The 14,843-nt window shown below is 36.9% G+C and overlaps 2 protein-coding genes across 4 annotated transcripts in view; one reads left to right on the top strand and one right to left on the bottom strand.

Annotated features, from left to right (window-relative positions):
• The window catches only part of C32H8orf48 (chromosome 32 C8orf48 homolog), a 132,659-nt gene that overhangs the window by 102,344 nt on the left and 15,472 nt on the right, over positions 1 to 14,843 (bottom strand). The gene's annotated exons all lie outside the window — the stretch shown is intronic.
• Positions 3,670 to 14,843, top strand: part of DLC1 (DLC1 Rho GTPase activating protein) — a 489,149-nt gene continuing 477,975 nt past the window's right edge. The window contains exon 1 of one of the 3 annotated variants that reach the window (XM_070459966.1): positions 3,670 to 3,810. The gene's annotated coding sequence lies outside the window, so the exon portion shown is untranslated. The remainder of the gene's footprint in view (positions 3,811 to 14,843) is intronic. The other 2 variants (XM_070459963.1, XM_070459964.1) reach the window with 2 other exon arrangements.

The following is a 14,843-nucleotide window of genomic DNA, read 5'->3' as shown; positions in this document are numbered from 1 at the left end:
GTATGGATGTGAGAGTTGGACTATAAAGAAAGCTGAGAGCCAAAGAATTGATGTTTTTGAACTGTGGTGTTGGAGAAGACTCTTGAGAGTCCCATGGACTGCAAGGAGATCCAACCAGTCCATCCTAAAAGATATCAGTCCTGAGTGTTCATTGGAGAGACTGATGTTGAACCTGAAACTCCAATACTTTGGCCACCTAATGCGAAGAGCTGACTCATTTGAAAAGACTCTGATGCTGGGAAAGATTGAGGGCAAGAGGAGAAGGGGACGATGGAGGGTGAGATGGTTGGATGGCATCACCAACACAGTGGACATGGGTTTGGGTGGACTCCAGGAGTTGGTGTTGGACAGGGAGGCCTGGCGTGCTGTGTTTCATGGGGTAGCAAAGAGTCGGACACAACTGAGCAACTGAACTGTACTGAACATTAACAAGAAACCTTGCTCTGAGAATTTATTGCGATTAGTAATTAACTAGTAACTGTGCACATATACACAATTTTTGTTTTATTTTTACTCCATCTTTTAAATTTGTTTTGTGTGTGCATGTATAATTTTAAAAGGCAGAGATTACATAATTTAAGAAACCCCACCACTTGTTAAGTAGCAAAACACTTCCCAACCAATTGGTCATTAGCTAGCTGGTCATTAGTTGGTCGCTGTATCAAGGGTCCTGAACACCTTTATGGAACTCAACACCTACTTTGGGACCCTTGTCTCTGTAACCCAACAAATCAGAGTGATGCTTAGCAAATTAAGGAGCCACTAGGACTCCGCTCCAAGGATTACGGCCAGATTTCATTCCATTTCGTTACTGCCTCAGGTAAGGCTGTTGTTAAATATTCTGAGTTTCTTTCTTGTGCGTGGCTACATAAAGATAGCTAGATAGGTTAAGTAGATAAACAGACAGAGAATAGAGACACAGACAGACAAACTCGGTCCTTGGTAAAATCCTAAAAGAACTATCCAATAAAAAATATTTGGGGAACTTCCTTCACAGTCCAGTGGTTAAGAAACTGCCTTGCAATGCAGGGGGTGTGGGTTCGATCGCTGGTCACAGAACTAAGATCCCACACACCCACAGAACAACTGAGCCCAAGCCCTGCACCTACTGAGCCCAAGCACCACAACTACTGAGCCCAAGCACCACAACCAGGAGTCTGTACAGCACAAGGAAAGATCCTACGTGACACGATGATGACGCCACGTGCCGCAACCAAGACCTGATGCAGCCAGATAAATAAACAGTTTTAAAATATGTGGAAACATTTTAAAACCATCAGACCAGGACTGCTCTGGCGTTGTGCAGTCTCCAACTGTTTTACCATGTTTATAGCTACCGCAAATGCACTGCTATATATATGTTAACCAAACTAATGAAACATCTAAACATTTCAATCCTTCTGAAACCACCCCAGTCCTATGCATTCTACATCCCCTGAGTTCTAACACATTTGCTCTCTCACATTACCACCCATATCTTATCGATGACCCGGCAGAAATTTTAAAACGGTTACAAATTGATAGAGGCCTTTCACAAATTGAAATTCACATGTTGGTTGCACCATTTTCCCTCTCATTGTCTGGGGCAAACCAGAGCTAAAATGTGAAAGCTAATTCTCGCTTTAAAGGAGGGTAAAGCTATCCTTACTTGGATGCTGTTTCACAAAATTGACACCTCATATCTTAATCTCTAGTAAATAGATGTTTTAATACGGATGTACAGATTTTGCTAAAATGAACGTGGAAATAAATTTTCACTGTGAAAGAATAAATTAAGACCTACAGTAAATTAGTGCTTCAAAGAAGCTTCATTTTAAGGTAGAAAAAAAGTCTATTAAAAACTTTCAGAATCTTCTTAGATTATTTGTGGAAAGAAACCAGTTCTCATGGAGAAAAGATTTTCTTATAATAAAGGTAATTAAGCCAACTGAGCAAATATAAAAGAAATCAGGGAAAAAAAACTGTCCATGGGCTCAATTTCAGACTAAAATGCAGTCCAGCCTGGTATCAGAAGATGAATCACAATGAATGTTAAGGGGTTTTCAGGTTCTGAGATTTTAAGATACATTAGATAGTTCTGCTGTCCTAACTATCACAGTAACATAAGCTATCATTAGAATAGACTGATATTTCATTTATTCTATTACATTCTATTGGTTAGAATACTCTATAAAATGGGGAAGAAAAAGCAAAGCTTAATCACTCATTCATTTAAAGGCATTTATTCAATACCTATTCTGCAAAGCCTTATTCAAGATGCTAAGATAAATCAAAGTCCACTTTCTCTGGGAGTTTATAGTCTTTTGGATGAGATAACTAGTAAACAAAAACGCACACATAACTAAATGCTATGACGGAAAAAAGAAAACAAAGTCAGGAGAGTGTGATGAAGGTGTACTTGCTATTTTCACAGGCAGTTAAGGAGGATAGCTTAGTTAAACCGACATTTGAACTGAAAAATTAAAAGCAGAGGAAGCCATGTGGAGCAGAGTATCCCAGGAGAGTAATCAGCACATCCAAGTTCCTGAGGCAGGAGTGCCCTTGACACTTCTGCGGAAGGGCGGGAAGGCGTGGGTGCCGAGAGCGCATGGAACAAGGGAGACAGTGCAGGAGAAGGCGTGAGAGTGTGAAGGGAGGTCAGGGGGCTGCGGAGAGGGGCCAGGCTACTGCAGACCATCACTAAGAATTTTTATTTTATTCTGGATGAGGTTGGAAGATACTACAGAATTTCAAGATCGTTTATTATGAGTAGGACCTTATAGGAGAAGCAGGAGAATGGCATGATCTGACAGGTTTTTACAAGATCAGCAAGGCTGTTGTATGGAGAATAGACTGTGGGTCTAAGGTGCAGCAAGGGACAAGCTAGTTAGAAAGTGAGTCCCCGGTCAGAGTGGTGGGAGTTGTTGGAATCTAGATATATACTTAAAAGAACTGACAGAAGTGTCAAAACAAACTAGAAGGGCTACACAATACTTCCAGAAAATGCATCTCTCAGACGGATAGTCAAATAAAGCTACATGTGATGCAGAAATTAAATGTATGACTGTATGCAATTATGGTGACAATACTATGCATAAATAACCATCAGATATAGAGGATGTCTAACATGTTAATACCATCCTGAACTGGGTAAGTGTATTAGTCGCTCAGTCATGTCTCTTTGAGACCCCACAGACGAACTCACCAGGCTCCTCTGTCCATGGGATTTCCCAGGCAAGAAAACTGAGTGGGTTGCCATTTCCTGTTCCAGAATTGAATAAGGAGGCTCCAAAAATAGGGAGATTCCACTCCCCTCCCATCATCCAAATTTTCATGGGCAGAGATGGTGTGTATCCATCCATGAGCTTTGTTTCAGAGGGCTTCCCAGTATCATTATGTGAGAGATTATACTGCTTGGAGTTAAGCCTTTTTGTGCTGTATGTCCCAACAGGGGGAAATTAGAAGAAATTAATACACAGTGGAAAAACTTCCAAGAAATGACAGATCAGTCTCATTTTCATGTAATCCTTATTTCAAAATATTCTGCATGCTATAAACTTCAGTGAAATATATGTCAGTCCCTCCACTGATGCTTGAATACACCCACAGCAGATCGTACTTTCAAAACTAGGGTCAACAAATGGAGAATGGTTTCATTGTCTGCGACAGCATTCCCTGATTGGAAGCACTCCCTTGGGAATTCATTGCTGAAGACAAGTCCCACCCCTTCAAACTGCGGCCACCCTCACTCAGGATCATCCGACAAGACATTGCCTGGGAATCCATCTGTTCTAGCCAGCTTCAGACAGACCAACACAGGTGATTAACCAGGTAAAATTCTTACTCTTCTTTTTATATTTAATATCATATATAACAATATATGTGCATCATTATGTAAGCAGTTTGCATGTTGAAGTGTTTCTGAAAACACAATCATAATACTTTGCTCATAAAATGAAGTTTTAGAAGTAAAGAAAAATGCCTAAGGTTATATATACTTTAAAAAAAAAAACGTAAGATGCATGCTTGGTGTCAGTTTCTGGCATTGATGGAAATTATATTCATCTAAAAATGTAAAATGTTTTCTTATGGAAGTATGAATTTTTAACAGTAAGTGATAACTGCAATGCTATGTCATGTAATTGTTTGGAAAAATGATTTCCTCTACAAAGTCTAAAGTGAAAATGTTTGCTTTGTTTAAAGCAGATGATACTATTCAGGATTTACACTTTCTTTTTTTTATAATTTTTTTTTCTCATTTATTTTTATTAGTTGGAGGCTAATTACTTCACAACATTGCAGTGGGTTTTGTCAAGGATTTACACTTTCATCTGTTACTTTATTGAATAACTTCAATACAGATCAAACATTATGCTTTGAAATAATGTTTATGTTTAAAGTTATTTTGACTAGAAAAATTAATTTTACAGTGTCCTTTTTATCATAAACTTTTTCATAAAATTGATCAAGATCTGTTAGATAAAACACTTACCTCTTTTGACAATTGACTAATGTACCAAATTGATCAAAGCAATTCTAGAGAAACATAGTGCAAAGGTGTTATTGTCTAAAGACATAGCTTTTTTTTTTTAATTCAGAGATGCTTAATCAACAATGTTACTAATGAAATGATTGGTTGCCTTGAGGTTGAGAGTTAATTGAATGAACAGACAGCCTGTTTTTCCCTTACAGCAACCTATAATGCTAATGGATAAGCTAATTTTCTCTTCCCTAAAGTAATTGCGCAGTCTCCTTGATTTAAAATCACTTGCATTTACTCACTTGGTTGTTTTCTAACAGGGCAAAGGTCCTGAACATTTAGATTGGGAAGATTTAAATAGTCAATATGATGTAGAGTATAGGGCCTTTCAGCATAAGTAATTAAAACTTATTATGCATCTTTTTTTTATCTTATGTTGAATACATTGTCTGTTTCCTCATATGATTCTGTTACTTCTCTGTTGATTCAATAACCTTTCTTCTGTTTAAAGAAGAAAACTTCTGATTCTCATCAGTAAAACTCTGTCTAGATCAGTGAATGTATATATTAATTTCTGTTTTAATTTTGCCAGGACTGTTATAAACCAATGAATGATGTTAGAATCATTACATTGAAATAGAGATGGGTGACAGTTAAAGTCAGGTTCATATTTCCAAAAGCATCTTTAATGCACAAGAACAAATCACTGCAAGTATTAGCCTGCATGTTTTTCATATTTATTACAGAGTTTTCAGAGTAAGACAATTTTTTTTAAATTTTGTTAAAATTGCTCATACTTTCAATGGTTTAATTTACTCATTATCTTTAATTATCCTAAAATTTAGCACATTCACTTTACATTATATTCACAGCTGTATTATCTAATGTACTGTCACCTAAAATCCTTAAGAAATCTTAATTTCTGATATCTGAAAATAAGTCCTCAACCTAGCAAACCTCTTAAAGTTCAGTTACATTATTAGTACATGTGAAAGTGATCTGATGGTAGATAAAAAAATTATATTAGCTACAGATGCTTTTATCTAAACAAATTTTCAAAATAAGGGGGAAAATGCGGTTCTTTCCTAGAAACCTTCACAATCAGAAAGTTTATAGCCAAAATTTTGGAAATACAGGAATTTGAATTTGATTTAGTTTAGCTCGTTCAATAGCCTGGAAATGCCTTTATTTTACCCTAACTTTAAAAAGAAATCTATGAAGAATTTCAGACATATATAAAAACAGAGCAGGGTAATGAATTTCTAGGTCCCTAGGACCAAGCATTAACAATCAACACATATGGCCATTCTTGCTTCATACATAGTCCCTTCCATTTGTCCTAGTTCCCTTATTATGTAGAAGTAATTTTTAGGCAACATGTAATTTCACATGCTTATATCAGAAAGCTTGTTTTAAAAATAAGCTATCTTCTTTAAAACATTACTGTACCATGATCACACAAATAAAGGCCTTTATTGATCTGTTGATGCTTATAGCTATACATGTGCACAATATGGAAATAAAATTAATGAGAACAAACTTAATTTCAGATGCTATTTATCACAATTTCAATATTTTATGTTAAAATAAGTTTAAATAAAAAAGAAACACTTAAATGACCTATAATTAAGAAAGGCATAAAAATTAAAAATCTCTATTAGGAATAAAAGTAATCATGTCCAAGAATACTATGGTATATTTTTATATTGCTGCTTTCCCTCCATTTTAACTATGTCTATTCTACTTTCTTATTTGAGCGAAGATGATTGCTTGAAGGTTATGCCAGTAATTGACAGAAAATGTAACATTTCTTTGATGTTGAGTTTTATTTTAAAACTTCCTTGGACACTCCAGTTGTAGTTAATTTTCTGGGGTTGAGATAATAGGAAGAACTATGTATATATTTGAGAAGGAATGTTAACTACTAAGCCTCATTGGAATATTTTAATTACTTTAGGTCTTAATTTCCCCAAGGGATTCTTTAATTCATTTCTTCTTACTAGGTTTCAATCATGGAATTTTATACAACCCATGACCTAAGAGAGTTTATAAATTAGATGAAAGATTATCAGAAACACAGGTATGTCTCCTCACAGTGCACTTAATTCAATACAAATCCATTAAAAAATAATTGAGAATTATATAAGGTGGGATCCCAAATAGTCTGAACAGCTGGCACAACTTCTAGAAGAAGAAAAGCATACTTTCTATTGATTTTTCAGATTTAAGGTTCCAGTACAGCTTCTCCAAACAATAACATCATCAGGTAATGCTTCTGATTTAGGCAAGGCTTGGTGGAGAATAGGCTTCCCTGTAGCTCAGCTGGTAAAGAATCTGCCTGTGATGTAGGAAACCGCTCCCCCCTCACCCCGCCCCCGGTTCAATTCCTGGGTCAGGAAGATCCACTGGAGAAGGGATAGACTACCCACTCCAGTATTCTTGGACTTGCCTGGTGGCTCAGCTAGCAAAGAATCCACCTGCAATGTGGGAGACCTTCCTGAGGTGGGAAGATCCCCTGGAGAAGGGAATGGCTACTTATGCCAGTATTCTGTCCTGGAGAATTCCACGGACTGTGTAGTCCATGGGGTCGCAAAATGTTGAACACGACTGAGTGACTTTCAGTGGAGAATAGTGAACCAATTGAGGATGTTAAACTTGAATCAGATTGTCCAATATGCTCATAGGTCATGCAAACTGATATACATAGTTAGAGATTCACTTTCCTTTCTCAACTGTACATTTTACTTATTAGATAAGGTTTTTCTAATGATTTTTCTTCCTTCAGAATTATCTTGACTATTTAAGAAACTCTGCATCTCCCAATTTAGAATTACTTAGTCAATTTCTACCAAAAGAGAGAGATTTTAATTTGGATTAAATTTATGTATTAAACATGGCTAGAATTGATATTTCAATTTTTAGTCTTCTAATCTATGTATTTGGTATATGTGTCCATTTATTTAGATATTTGTTAGTATCTTTTAATAATGTTTAATAATTCCCTGAGAGAATGATTCCACAGGTTTTTTAGTTTATTCCTAGATGTTTATATTCTTGGTTAATCTTTTATTTCTGCCTTCTTCATCAGTATTTGGTAATAAAATCATTATGAAAGTAAGATTTTCCATTCTTCTGTCATGAGAATATTTCAACTAATTAAAAAAACAGAAAAAAAAACCACCTGCCCCTAGTTTCTATTTTAATAGTAAACAAAAATTTTCCCACCCAAAGATCTTGATTTGTTCAAGTTTTCTTCTTCTATTCAAGTCACTTTGAGTTATTTATTATTGTTCTATAACACTACTCATTTTATTGAATGTGCAAAATCAGCAACATGAGGTCAACATAACGATCTTTATAATTTTCTAATTGCTCCCACTAATGTGAGTATATCTACTTTATAATTTCTAATGGCATATGTATTTTTTTCCTTTTGTCTTAATCACACATGAGAGGGATGTTTTTATTATTGCTCTTGCCATAGAAGCAGATTTTTCAATCAGCATACTTGTTTTCTTTCTAATTCACAATTTTCAGATTTCATCTGTTTCATTTAATTTTCTTCTGCTACTTCTGTTAGCCCTATTTTTTTGTATTAAAGTTAAATGTTTAATGTATTTTCAGTTCTTTTTCAGTTACAGAAGCAATGAAGGCTATAATTTTTTAGAGTATAACTACAGACGTAGATCACTTTTACATTTATATTTTATACAGAATCTCATATTTTCCTATTTGAAAAATGAAATAATAGTTTTGCAATGATAACATTCCAAATGGCAAAATATTTCTTAATTGTTTTTCAAACTTTTAGCTCATTCATGGAATGCGGCAATGTTAACATAACAACATGCACTAGGGAACTGACTTCAGGCTGATTTGTTTTATACTAAGGCCATTGTGTAAATTGACTTATCTAATACTGATTATTAAAGCAAAGTAATAAAAAGTAATACAATGGTAATAAATTTAGCATTGAGTCATTTAAAGAAAAATCCAGTGCATGTAAATGCAAATATGTTAATATCAGCTTGTAAACTGAAGTAAAATAAAGATAACTAGGGAAATTTTATCATACTTTCAGGCTTATAAAAGAGGGAATATGAAAAATAGCAGATTGGTTCTAAAAGGGATCTTAGGAAGCATTTGGCAGTCTCTCTTATATTTTATTTAGTCAAGAAACTCTTCAGAGAAAATGTTTCTTGGGTATGTAAATAATGAAACTGACCAAAGCAGGTCCACTCTGGGCTCAGCAGTCCGGTTTCCCCCAGGCTGCTGAGTGTAGGGCCACCCCTGAAAGGGCCTGAATCAGAAGCATGCACTGATCAGTGTGTGTTTGTGCTAAGTTGCTTCAATCCTGCCTCTCTGCGACCCTATGGACTGTAGCCCACCGGGCTCCTCTGACCATGAGATTCTCCAGGCCAGAATACGGGAGTGGGTCACCATGCCCTCCTCCAGGGGATCTTCCTGACCCAGGGATCTAACCGGAGTCTCCTGCTGGAGGCGGGTTCTTTACCGCTGAGCCACCAAGGAAGCCCAACAGTTCAGCTTTTTAAGTAAAATTAGAATTACTAAAATGTCAAAAAAACTTCAGAGAGGTATTACAAAGAAAATAAAATCAGACTAAAATTTCACCTTGGCTTCCCTGGTGATTTAGTGGTAAAGAATCCACCTGCCAAACGCAGTAGGCATGGGTGCGATCCTTGGTCCAGGAAGATCCCACATGCCCCGGAAAAACTAAGCCCAAGGGCCACAACTATTGAACCTGTTCCCTGGAGCTCATGGTCCACAACAATAACAGAAGCCAATGCAATGAGAAGTCCATGGACTACAACCAGAGAGTAGCCCTTACTCTCTGCCACTAGAAAAAAGCCTGTGCAGCAACAAAGACCAGCACAGTCAAAAATAAATAAATTTATTAATTTTAAAACATTTTACAAATCACCTGTTAATTCAAATACTCTAGAAAACAAGCTTCTCAATTAGATGAGAAAATTCACACCTGGAAGGACCTTTTTTTTTTAAGACAAAAAGCAGAACATTACTAGTGCCAGAGAAAATCTAGTAATCAGACTCTTGATAACACTTTTTTAAAATATAAATTTCCTTAGCTCACAATAATTTATTTAAGTCTACATTCCTCACAAAAGGGGCTAAATTTAGTTGTCTGGTAGCTCTCTTATTCTATATATGATGTAATTTCAAATCTTGGATAGAGTAATTAAAGTTAAAAATAGAGAATATGTCTACAAGGTTGTTTTTTTTAAACTTAGTCATTCTATGCAGCTATGAAAGGTATTTTCAGTGGTGATCTGCAAGAGAGCATTGACTTTGAATAAGAATATCTTCACTAAATATATATCTGTATACATACACACACATTTCATGTGTCATAATATCATTTGCTATAGCCTGGTCAAATGCCGCTTATGTTTGCGTACACTGTAATTCTATTAATGCTTTTATCCTTCATCATATACATGCGCGTGTGCACACACACACACACACACACATAAACACTATGACCTTTATCCTAGTGTAGATACATTAAATAAAATTTGCTTATTTTAACTAAAAAGAGCAAAATATCTAAATTTATCAATATGCTGAGAAGGATAACCCGATAAATGCGGATGGTGTTTCAGGCAAAATTTTTTATTAGTTTTAACATGGTATTAAAACTCATTCAAGTGGATAAAATTAGCAGTCTCAACAAAGATTGGATGATTAATTGGCATGAGAAATGGGAGAAGCAAAGCAGATGGCCCAGTCACTTTTTATGTTATTCCTCTAGTTTGAAAATGGTCCAATGTCAGCTATAATAAAAGCTTGAGATATAAGCTGGAAATGCATCCATCTTTCAGCTGAATTTTTTTTCCAAATTAAATGTGGATAATTTGATTCAAAATGTTAAAATAATATCAATAAATGTGATAAGAACTTTTGGCTCCAGTAGTGCAAAAGTAATACTATTGATACCTGTCCAATAAAAGTTCAAGTGGGCATAGTCAGATGAAAAATCTAAATTTTTCTTGCTCTTGTTGGACTTCTTATGAGGAACAGGATGGCATCACTCTTTTAATCTCTCCTTCAAACAACTGAACACTGAAGAATAAGAGAGTGTGTTTATGTCATTTACGGTTTGGAGTACTGATCTACACCCCACCACCCCTGCACTGGGTGCACAGGCATTTAACAGGATAGAACAATTACCATTCTAAAATAATTGCCTCTTTCAGGATTTGCCTACGACAAGTGTTTGATAAGAAAGCGTTCCTGAGGTTTAACTTCTTAGCAAAACTGTGGTTTATGTGAAGTGTTACATGTGATTATTGTCAGTTCTATGAAGCCAGGGTTTTGGAAGGAAAACCTTGAGGTTCTTCGGAAAATTTACAAAGAAAGTAAAAACTTCATTGGAAAATATGTATTCATATGTAACCCAGTGAGCTTCCCTGTTCTCTTTCTGCCTCCTTCTTCAGATCATAGGCTCATTCAAAATGCAAGTACCCCTGAACACAAAATTCTGCTCTTCTGTGAGCCTCCTAAGCAGTCCAAGCACTAGCTTTTCCAGAAAGATACCAAGTGCATTTAGAGAAAGTCCTCTAGAAATCTGATTAGCAGAATGTGTGAAGAGGGTTGGGAAATCCCACAGAGCCTCTGTGGCAGAACCTGAAATGAGAGACACTTGAGGCTGAAGGCTGTTGCTTCCAGGTATTGTGAGCTGTGAGAGCTGGAGGGCTTTGCCCGGAAGGCCACCCTTCGATCCTCCAACTGTCTCCAATCGCACCATCCTGCTACTTCCAGAAGACAACGTAATCATGAAATCAGAGGCCACTCTTGAGAGATCCCTTATGTTTTTTGTGCTGAGGCAGCCACAGGTAAATGACTATAAGGTGAAGATGTGACACTACTGGAATCCATTTATTCATCCTTTTCACTCTCTCCATGATTAAACAGAATTAAATCATTTTCATCTCCAAAGAACATACCCAAAGTAGATCATTTGGTACAGGTATACTAAAAACGATTTAATTCAGGGAATTGTTAAGCTCACCACATATAGTTCTAAAGTAGTGGTCTCCAACCTTTTTGGCACCAGGAACCGGTTTTGTGGAAGACAAGTTTTTCACAGACCAGGAGGCTAGAAGGATGGTTTTAGGATGTTTCAAGAACATTACATTTATTGTGCACTCTATTTATATTATTAATACATCGGCTTCACCTCAGATCATCAGGCATTAATTAGATCCTGGAGGTTGGGGATCCCTGTTTTAGAAGACATATACATATATAATGGTTGCTCTATAAAAAAAGGACTTCTTACTATCTAATTTTTCTAGATCATTTTCAAGTGACATATTTAGAAACAAAAATTCCAATACCATACACAGATTTCCCACAAAATTTATTGAAACCATTTTACTAAGGTTGATTTAACATTTGTGGGTCTACAGGGGAAAAAAATGTGCCTTTCTATTTAAAGATCTTTTTAAAGATATTAGTGTAATAAACCAGAGGCAACTTTTGGCACTGTATTAATGATACATATTTTCACAATTAGTAATCTTTCTCTACTTGAGAGTATGTTTATGTTTAAATATGTATCTCTAGTAGTTACCAGCATATCTTTCACCCGGGTTTTTTTTCTTTAACTCATAGCTCCAACAAATTTGGTGCATGCTTACTTCTTTTTCCTAAATTGCTTCTTTGATGATTGTAAAATATCTTTGAAGACTTCAAGATTAAAAATAAATTTTAATATTTACTTAGAACTCATGTCATTTTGATGAATTTCTCTTTGGCAAAATTCCAAAAACCCAGAAGACGTTTGAATACTGAAAGATATGTTGTTTCTGTTTACCCAGTTGTTTTTTTATTATTCCAAGATGCTGTACTCTTAATGTTGGTTTGATAGTTAGTGTACGTTCATGAAAATAAACACATTTATCATAGAATAGTCAGGAGAATTGTCACTTGACATCTAGAACAATACCCTCATTCAAAAGGAACATGCTTGTGATTTTTATTAGCCAAAAAATTTGAAAGTAACTAAATGTGCCTTTGATTTGGGAAGAAGGATAGGAAGCATCTTCAATCTTTCTTTTTCAGTGATCCTAATGCTTGTGACTGTGTAAAACAATCACGACTACAACTTCACAAATGACCTTTAGCCATTCCGGTCAGATTCTCTAGATGTCTGAAGAGAAAAATGGTGTCTGTGATTCAGACTATCCCTTTTTTTTTTTTCCTCAGTGAATAAAGACAACTGTATAATAATCTATAGAAACTCACAGTAAAATAGAAATCAAAGAGTGAGAGTCAATCAGTTGTCAAATCTTAGAGGAGCTTCCACAGTCTATAAGACTGACTGAGAGGGAAAATGAAATTGGCTTAAACATGCATTGTAAGAAACTTTAAAATAAAAATAACCAAAATGAGGTCATCATTCAACTTGCTTGAAAACTTTCGGCAACAATCCCTACATTGCAAATATATATCTTGAAGGTGGTCAGCAGATTTTTTTGAGGGCTTCCCTGGTAGCTCAGCTGGTAAGAATCTGCATGCAATGCAGGAGACCCTGGTTCAATCCCTGGGTCAACAAGATCTGCTGAGGAAGAGATAGGCTACCCCCTCCAGTATCCTTGGGCTTCCTGGTGGCTCAGCTGGTAAAGAATCTGCCTGCAGTGTGGGAGACCTGGGTTCAATCCCTGGGTTGGGAAGATCCCCTGGAGAAGGGAAAGGCTACCCACTCCAGTATTCTGGGCTGGAGAATTCCATGGACTGGATAGTCCATGAGGTAGCATGGATACGCTTTTAACTTGCTTGAAAAGTTTCTGCAACAATCCCTACATTGCAAGTATATGTCTTAAAGGTGGTCAGCAGATTGTTTTAAAAAGACAACAACGTGAGAAGTAAAGAAATTGGCTTTAAGAGAAAGGGAATGATATCTGCACAATTAAAACAAGGGCTTCAGATACGAAGGAGAAGAGAAAATTGAAGAACTGATGTAAAAATCATAAATTTGTGAAATATCTCAGAATGCGGGCAAATACTGAAAGTAATTTGGGAGAATTTGGCATAAATGTTAGTATAGATAGTGAAAGAATGAGGAAATAGCTTGTTGCTAAAAAATAAAAATAAATTCTATAGAATCAACAATTATAGAAAACTGCTCTAAACTAAAAACAGACCTAAGTAGGTTACATGGGTGGCCTTCCCTGGTGGTTCAGATGGTAAAGAATCTGCCTGGAATGCAGGAGAACCCGGGCTTCATCCCTGGGCCGGAAAGATTACCCTGGAGAGGGAAATGACAAGCCACTCCAGTATTCTTGCCTGGAAAATTCCATGGACAGAGGAGCCTGGAGGGCTACAGTCCATGGAGTTGCAAAGAGTCAGATACAAGTGAGCAATTAACACACACACATACAACTAGGCCACGCAGAAAGGTCTTACCCTGCCCCAGGCAATGTCAATAAGGCACCTATACTTCAGAAGATCAGGAAGTTTTTTGTTTAAATAAGGAGGCCTTATATTTAGGCTTTATGTTTATTTTGTTTTAGCATTTTCATTTCCATATGGTGAGAAGATCCTTACATGAACATTTTCTCTCAAGGTCTTGGCCTGCGCTTTGCCACAACATGATGGTTTCGCCCTGGTGTACAGCTGGGTACCAGTTACGAGCACAACCACAAGGATGAAGGTCCGCCCGCACCAAAGCCTTCCCTCAAGGGTGTGCACAACTGAGTTCCTAGTCCGCTTTTACTGTATCACTTCTGGGTGTGACTAATTTCAATGTCTTCTTTCACAGAATGTTGTCCAGTCAGGCCAGTCCCAGTGAAAGTGAAAAAGTGGCTCAGTTGTGTCCGACTCTTTGCTGCCCCATGAACTATACCGTCCATGGAATTCTCCAGGCCAGAATACTAGAGTGAGTAGCCTTTCTCTTCTCCAGGGGATCTTCCCAACCCAGGGATCGAACCCAGGTCTCCTGCATTGCAGGCGGATTCTTTACCAGCTGAGCCACAAGCGAAGCCCAATCCCAGTAACCTACTTTAAATTACCAATTCTATATCTGTCAGGAAGCACTGCGTTAGGCTGTAACAATGACCTGGTGAGGTAAGAGCTTTGAAACAATTGGGGTTTGTTTCTCAGTCAAAGCTTGTGGCTGCTTTTCTGTCATGATGGGCCGCGTCCAGCACCCCGGCTGCCAGGGCAGCTACTCTCTAGAACTGACAGGTTGGTGAACAGTGAATTGACCTTTAGGGCTTCCATCAGAGCAGGCATCACCTCCACTCAACATCTCCCCGAGCAGACCAGCTCAGGTGAGACACTTAGTTTTGGGGAGCCAAGAATTGCCATCCTACATGGACCCAGAAGACAGCAATATCTG

The sequence above is a fragment of the Odocoileus virginianus genome, chromosome 32 (genome assembly GCF_023699985.2).
Source record: "Odocoileus virginianus isolate 20LAN1187 ecotype Illinois chromosome 32, Ovbor_1.2, whole genome shotgun sequence".
NCBI lineage: Eukaryota > Metazoa > Chordata > Mammalia > Artiodactyla > Cervidae > Odocoileus > Odocoileus virginianus.
The sequence above is the reverse complement of the archived record's forward strand: the minus strand, read 5'-3'. Positions and strand labels throughout refer to the sequence as shown.